Source organism: Vanessa cardui, chromosome 15, assembly GCF_905220365.1.
Source record: "Vanessa cardui chromosome 15, ilVanCard2.1, whole genome shotgun sequence".
NCBI lineage: Eukaryota > Metazoa > Arthropoda > Insecta > Lepidoptera > Nymphalidae > Vanessa > Vanessa cardui.
In genome coordinates, this window is record NC_061137.1 from 13,526,120 (window position 1) to 13,533,284 (window position 7,165).

The following is a 7,165-nucleotide window of genomic DNA, read 5'->3' on the forward strand; positions in this document are numbered from 1 at the left end:
AATAAATAAAAGATAAAATACATTTGAAAAAAAATTATGTCCTCACGTGCAAAGCCGCGACGTGCCGCTAGTACGTAATAAATTAGTAAACGCAGATCAACCTGTCAATTATACTAACTTTGATGTACAGTACCACACAACTTAGATGTAGCATCGGCAAAATTTGTAAAACCGATTACATCCGAATTAAGTACGCTATCCCAAATTATCAATGTTTATTTCTTATATGAATATGATCTTTACACAAACGTAATAACTTGTAATATCAAATGACCTAATATATTCGTCAATTTGACACGTCATTGACGCGAGAATCAATAGCGACGAATAGCGTCGAATGGCGCGGTAGGGAGCTATTTCTGGTTGTGTAAATCGGTAGTAATCGGTTTTATTGAATTTGCCGATGCTACATCTAAATTATGTCGTACTATATGTTAATATGAAACAGCTGTTCTCTGCGATTCGTTTGTGAATTTAGTTTTTTGTTTATTATTCCCATATTTCCATTTCTTTGTACGCTTTTTCATAACTCGTTCCTAGGCTAACTCTGGGTCTAATTTATTTACGATCGATTCAGTAGCTTAATCATGATGAAAGAGCAAAGCCGCCTGGATAGATACCGACATTGGTCCGCAATACTTAGGTTTTTTGTAGTATTTTTTAGGGTGAGTGAGAACATAAGCACGAGGGATATAATATCTTTGTTCCCAACGTTGGTGAAACGAGGAATTATTCTTTCTTACATTGAAAAGTAATATTTATTTATTTATTGGAAATAGTTACACCATCGACTTATCACTAACACATTCACTTAGCAGTAGATACAGGGTATTAAATCTAGGTGAATAAATCATTACAGGTGTAAACAACATTGACCTTAAGATAAGACTATACTAACCTAATTATATCTTTACTAAAAATTAAAAAAAACATAAATAAATACAACAACAAAAATCTACAAGGGTTGACATAATTTAATTTATGAATAAAATGGTTTTAAAGTTATACTATGAGATCTTTACAGAGCTTCACAAAAGTTGGCTTGCTTTGGGCAAAGATGTCGATATTGCCGTTAGAAGAATATTCATTATAAGAATTAATTATTTTGTTGACGGGTGCATGTTTACCTAAATTTGTTTTAAAAGCTGTAGTTCTAAAAGGATTTTTTATTGGGTGTCTAGGAATTTTGCGGGGAACAACTAAATTGATTTGCTGAAGTAGTTCAGATGACATTATTTGACCATGGATCAGTTTGTTTAGGGTCAAAACATCGCTGACTTCACGGCGACTTTTAAGTGATACCATTTTAAAATATTTTAGCCTATTGTTGTAGTTAGCGCGATAAGGACAACTAGTATCCTTCTAAGCAAGAAAACGGGTAAAATTTTGTTGTATTCGCTCTAGTCTTTCGAAATGAGTGTTATAAAATGGGTTCCATATATTTGATGCATACTCTAAATTGGAACGTACAAGAGAATTATAAATGCAGAGCAATGAGCGAGTATTCTTAAAATCCTTGCATGTTCGTTTTACAAATCCTAGCATTTTCCAAGCTTTTGATATTATTTTGTCTAAATGATCAATAAAATTTAAATTGCTATCGATAAGTACACCTAAGTCTCGAATTGAGTTAACTTCGGATAGGGGATTTCCAGATATAGAATATTTAGATAGTATTGGTTTTCTGCGTCTTGTAAACTTTATATGAAGACATTTTTTAACATTTAATTCCATGTTATTTTTATTACACCAGCTAGCGAGAGCAGACGCTCTGACCTTCTCCAAGCAGATATAGACATATCTGCTTGGAGAAGGTCAGAATCGGATAACGTTTTTATAGGTCTGTAGATTTTGAGATCGTCGGCGAATATTAAACATTTGCTACATTTAACGCTGTCTACTATATCATTAATAAAAACTAGAAAAATAATTGGATCTAAATGGGATCCTTGGGGTACCCCGGATGTGGGAACAAATGCAAAAGATGAATAGCCGTGAGTAATCACCCGTTGAGATCAGTTATTCAAGTAGGATATAAAATCACAAATCCAGTGCAAAAAATGAAGGAATACCTTACCTTATTTTTAATTAAGTTTATTTTTATTACAAAACAACAACAATAACAACAACAGCCTATAAATTTCCCACTGCTGCGCTAAGGCCTCCTCTCCCATTGACGAGAAGATTTGGAACATATTCTACCATGCTGTTCCAACGCAAACCGCATTGGAACAGCAATGTGATTTTTTTTAAATTATGTCATGTTATTATTATGACGTTAATAATAAGGTTTATGAATAAAAATATATACAATTTAGTTATAATAATAAACTAAACCAATTACATGTATATACCTAATATTTTCATACGACCAAATACCGATATACAATATACAATATACTCGGAAAATGGAAAAAGGAAATTTCCTTATTTGGTAACTGATTCTTTGTAAATGTAGCTTTTCTATGACATCTTCAAATATAATATTTTGTCAAAATGGTCTCAGAATTTTGGACCGTAATCAGCGAAATAGTTGCTTCAATGAAAATACTCCGCACGCATTCTCAGAGCCCGAACTTGGGCCAAGATAACAGAGACCACTCGTCCTTACTTCATAACGACCACTTCATGCTTTCTTTACATTTGCTGTTTCACTTGAAAACATTAAAATGAAGATTTAACACTTTCCCTGCGGCATCAATTTTTAATTTTTCCATTCCATCGGTATGGGGTGATTAAGACCTCGCATGAAAACTATCATAATACCAGTATAGGGCTTATTAGACCACGTGACGTTTAAGAAACTGAAACTTGATGTAATATGATGGAAATTTATTTCACGAATGTAGATTCAATAATACTTTTCCGGAATTGAACCCACAATCTTTTCTTTAAATAAATTTGTTGTTACAATTGGTACTCGGTATATTTTAGATATGAATTTCTTCATTTTGAAATAGTTAATTGTTCAATTATATATGAATATATTAAAAACACTACATTAGTACTATATTACTACTAATTGTAGCTTGCAGCATCGCTCGCATTCATTGCTTTTTTTGTGAAAGACACCAGCGACACAGAGCTACTTTCGCATTCATCCTATTGATATAGGTCGATATAATATGTTAAATTACTTAAAAAATAATTGCTAGTAAAACTAAAGGGATCACAGAAGGGCAAGGGACGACATCAAAATATGCCAATGCTAATTGCACGCGACCCTTTTACAACAATAGGGCGAGGCTTAGGTCGAGTGTGTTTGAGGTAATTTTGATGCTTATAACTTTGTCAAATATAATTTTACAACTTTCCATTTGTTCCTTAAATGATGAACATATACGTCATCAATAGTAGATATTCTCACAACAAACAACGACATCATCAACAGCCTGTAAATTCCCACTGCTGGGCTAAAGGCCTCCTCTCCCTTAGAGGAGAAGGTTTGGAACATATTCCACCAAGCTGTTCCAATGCAGGTTGTTGGAATACACATGTGGCAGAATTTCTATGAAATTTGTCACATGCAGGTTTCCTCACGATGTTTTCCTTCACCGCTGAACACGAGATGAATAATTAAGACAAATTAAGCACATGAATACGCGGTGCTTGCCTGGGTTCGAACCCGCAATCATCGGTTAAGATGCACGCGTTCTAACCACTGGGCCATCTCGACTCGATATTCTCACACCCACCTTATATTCTATGAGCTATCCTATCCTACACCGTTGGTTGCCTGGAAGAGATCGCTATGTAGCGATAAGGTCGCCAAAATTGTACGCCTGTTCTATTAAGGCCAAATCTATGTATTATTTATTTTTATTTTTCTGTGTAGTGTACCATTAAGAATACGAAATAAACTAAACAAGATTTACTAATTTTCCATTTGCCCAAATTTGACGATTAGAAGGAGTTGACTGAAAATATAATAAAAATATCTAAGAATAAAATAAATAAATAAATAAATATTGGACAACATCACAAACATTACTCTGATCCCAAAGTAAGTAACTAAAGCACTTGTGTTATGGAAAATCAAAAGTAACGACGGCACCACAAACACCCAGACCCAAGACAGCATAAGAACTTTTCCTACATCAACTCGGCCGGGAATCGAACCCTAAACCTCGGAGTGGCGTACCCATGAATTTTTTTCAGTTTGCCAATATTAGTAGAAGTAGAATAAAAAATGTATATTTTTACGATTATTTTACGATCTATAGTATTGTTCTGTACATCTAATTAATTTATCTCTTGACATTTTGTAATCGTTTATGCAAGTAAATCTTGGTGGCAGGGCCTTGTGCAAGCCCGTCTGGACAGGTACCACCCTCACATCAATTATTCTACCGCCAAATACCAGTACTCAGTATTGTTGTGTTCCGGTTTGAAGGGTGAATGAGCCAGTGTAACTACAGGCACAAGGGACATAGCATCTTAGTTCCCAAGGTTGGTGGCGCATTGACGATGTAAGGAATAGTTAATATTTCTTACAGCGTCATTGTCTATGGGTGATGGTGACCACTTACCATCAGGTGGCCCATATGCTCGTCTGCCAACCTATACCATAAAAAAATGAAGATTCTTAATATTTCAGTAGTTAAAAACGTTTTAATATTAATATTATTTCAGTTTCCATTACGTTCGAGTTTTCCAAACCGCAAGGAAAAGCAACCTTTTAAATTTCGTCACGCACTTCCGACATGTCCCCAATTTTATGGAAATTTTCTAAATTCATTTCCATAAAAAAATCCAAATTATTCGAGCGATTCGTTTATGCGAGTCAACTCAATGAATATAACTTTACTTTTTTTTTTTTTTTTTTTTTTTTTATGGCATACGTGGCAAACGAGCAGGAGGCTCACCTGATGGAAAGTGACTACCACCGCCCATGGACATCTGCAACACCCGGGGGCTTGCAGGTGCGTTGCCGGCCTTTGAGAAAGGAGTAGGCTCTTTTCTTGAAGGTTCCCATGTCGTATCGGTTCGGAAAAACCGCCGGCGAAAGCTGGTTCCACAAAGTGGTTGTGCGAGGCAGAAAATGTCTAAGAAATCGCGCTGTTGTGGATTTTCGGACATCAAGATGGTGCGGGTGAAACTTAGAATTTTGACGAGATGTCCGAAGGTGAAATTCAGCAGCCGGGATTAATCCGAACAATTCCTCGGAACATTCCCCGTGAAAAATTCGGTAGAAGATGCAGAGTGATCCGACATCTCTACGCAAAGCCAAAGGATCAAGGAGATCGGAAAGGGCTTGATCGTCGATAACTCGAGCCGCTCTACGTTGGATGCGGTCAAATGGAAGGAGCTGGTACTGGGGAGCACCCGCCCAGAGGTGAGAGCAGTACTCCATGTGAGGCCGAATTTGCGCCTTGTAAAGTTTTAGGCGATGGGCCGACGTGAAATACTGTCTCGCCTTGCTGAGCACGCCCAGCTTTTTTGAAGCCAATTTGGCTTTGCCTTCCAATTGACCGCGGAACTGAACGAGGCTCGAAATATCAACGCCAAGTATTCCGATACTACCTGTAGCGGCTATCGGAATGTTCTCAAATCGTGGAGATACGACAAATGGTGTTTTTTTAGCGGTTAACGCGCAAACTTGCGTCTTTTTGGGGTTGAAATGGACTAGATTTAGCCGGCCCCAATTCGAGACTTCGTTTAATGAAGACTCGATTTCAGACACAAGTTTGTTCCGGTTCTCTTCGACGTTTTCCCGAGAAATATTAGCGCGGCCGGTGTATAAGGTGTCAACGGTACTGTCGTCTGCATAGCAATGAATGTTCCCGATTTGCAACAAATCATTGATATGCAGAAGAAACAGAGTGGGTGATAGAACGCAGCCTTGTGGAACACCAGCATTGACGAATTTTAAGTCAGAGCATGCACCGTCGACAACGACCTTGATGCTCCGATCTGCCAAAAAGCTGGTAATCCAATTGCATAATTTCCCGGGAAGCCCATAGGAAGGAAGCTTCGAAAGAAGCGCTTTGTGCCATACGCGATCGAAGGCCTTCGCTATGTCCAAGCTGGCTGCTAATGCCTCCCCCTTGCTCTCAACTGCTTCAGCCCACCTATGAGTAAGGTAAACTAGAAGATCACCGGCCGAGCGACCCCGACGGAAACCGTACTGGCGGTCACTAATCAGCTGATTCTCCTCTAGGTACCGCAGGAGCTGGCAGTTAATAAGGGACTCCATTATCTTGGAGAGCAAGGAGGTGATGGCTATAGGCCTATAATTGGACGGGTCTGAGCGGTTGCCTTTTTTAGGGGTCGGATGCACCAAAGCTGTCTTCCAGGAATTCGGGACGACGCCTAATGTGTAGGATTGCCGGAAAAGACGCGTTAAGACCGGTGCCAACTCGGGAGCACATGTCCGTAGCACGATTGGAGGGATACCATCGGGTCCGCTCGACTTATGAATGTCCAAGGAAAGAAGTGCTTTACGAACTGCACTTTGCCGGAATTTAACTTCCGGCATCGTGGTATCACACCGCGGAATTGTTGGTGGAGATTTTCCTTGGTCATCCAGAGTCGAGTTCGACGCGAAGAGAGAGCCTAAAAGATCAGCTTTCTCTTTCGCGGTATGGGCCAATGACTCACCGTCCCTGTGCAGAGATGGGCTGACAGAAATTCCCTAAGACAGCCTTAGCGAGAGACCAGAACGCTCGTGTTCCTGAAGGGAGACGCACCAGTCTCTCGCCAATTCTGCCAATGTACTCCGTCTTCGCCCTAGCAATCACGTTTTTGAGGGACCTAGAGGCAGAGTTATATTCCTTTTTGAATGCGCTGGTATTTACATCACGAGACGCAGATGCATTAGCCCAGGTTTGATAGCGTTCCCACTTTCGGCGTGATGCCGTTTTGCAGAAACGACCAAACCAAGGCTGGGACTTGCCACCGATGGGTACTGCAGAGTAAGGAATGAATAGTTCCATACCCTGAAGCACCACATCGGCAACAGAGTCAGCAGCAGCGTTCGGATCATCCGGCGAGAAACAAATCTGCCCCCATGGGTACATATTTATTTATTTTATTACTATTGTTATTAGGTTCAATAATCCTCTATAAGTTTCTAGTCTCTAAGTTCATCTTCTAAAATCGTATTCCATCGTAATATATTCACCGTATACGATCTCCATACAAAGTTTAGGTATATATTTATTTA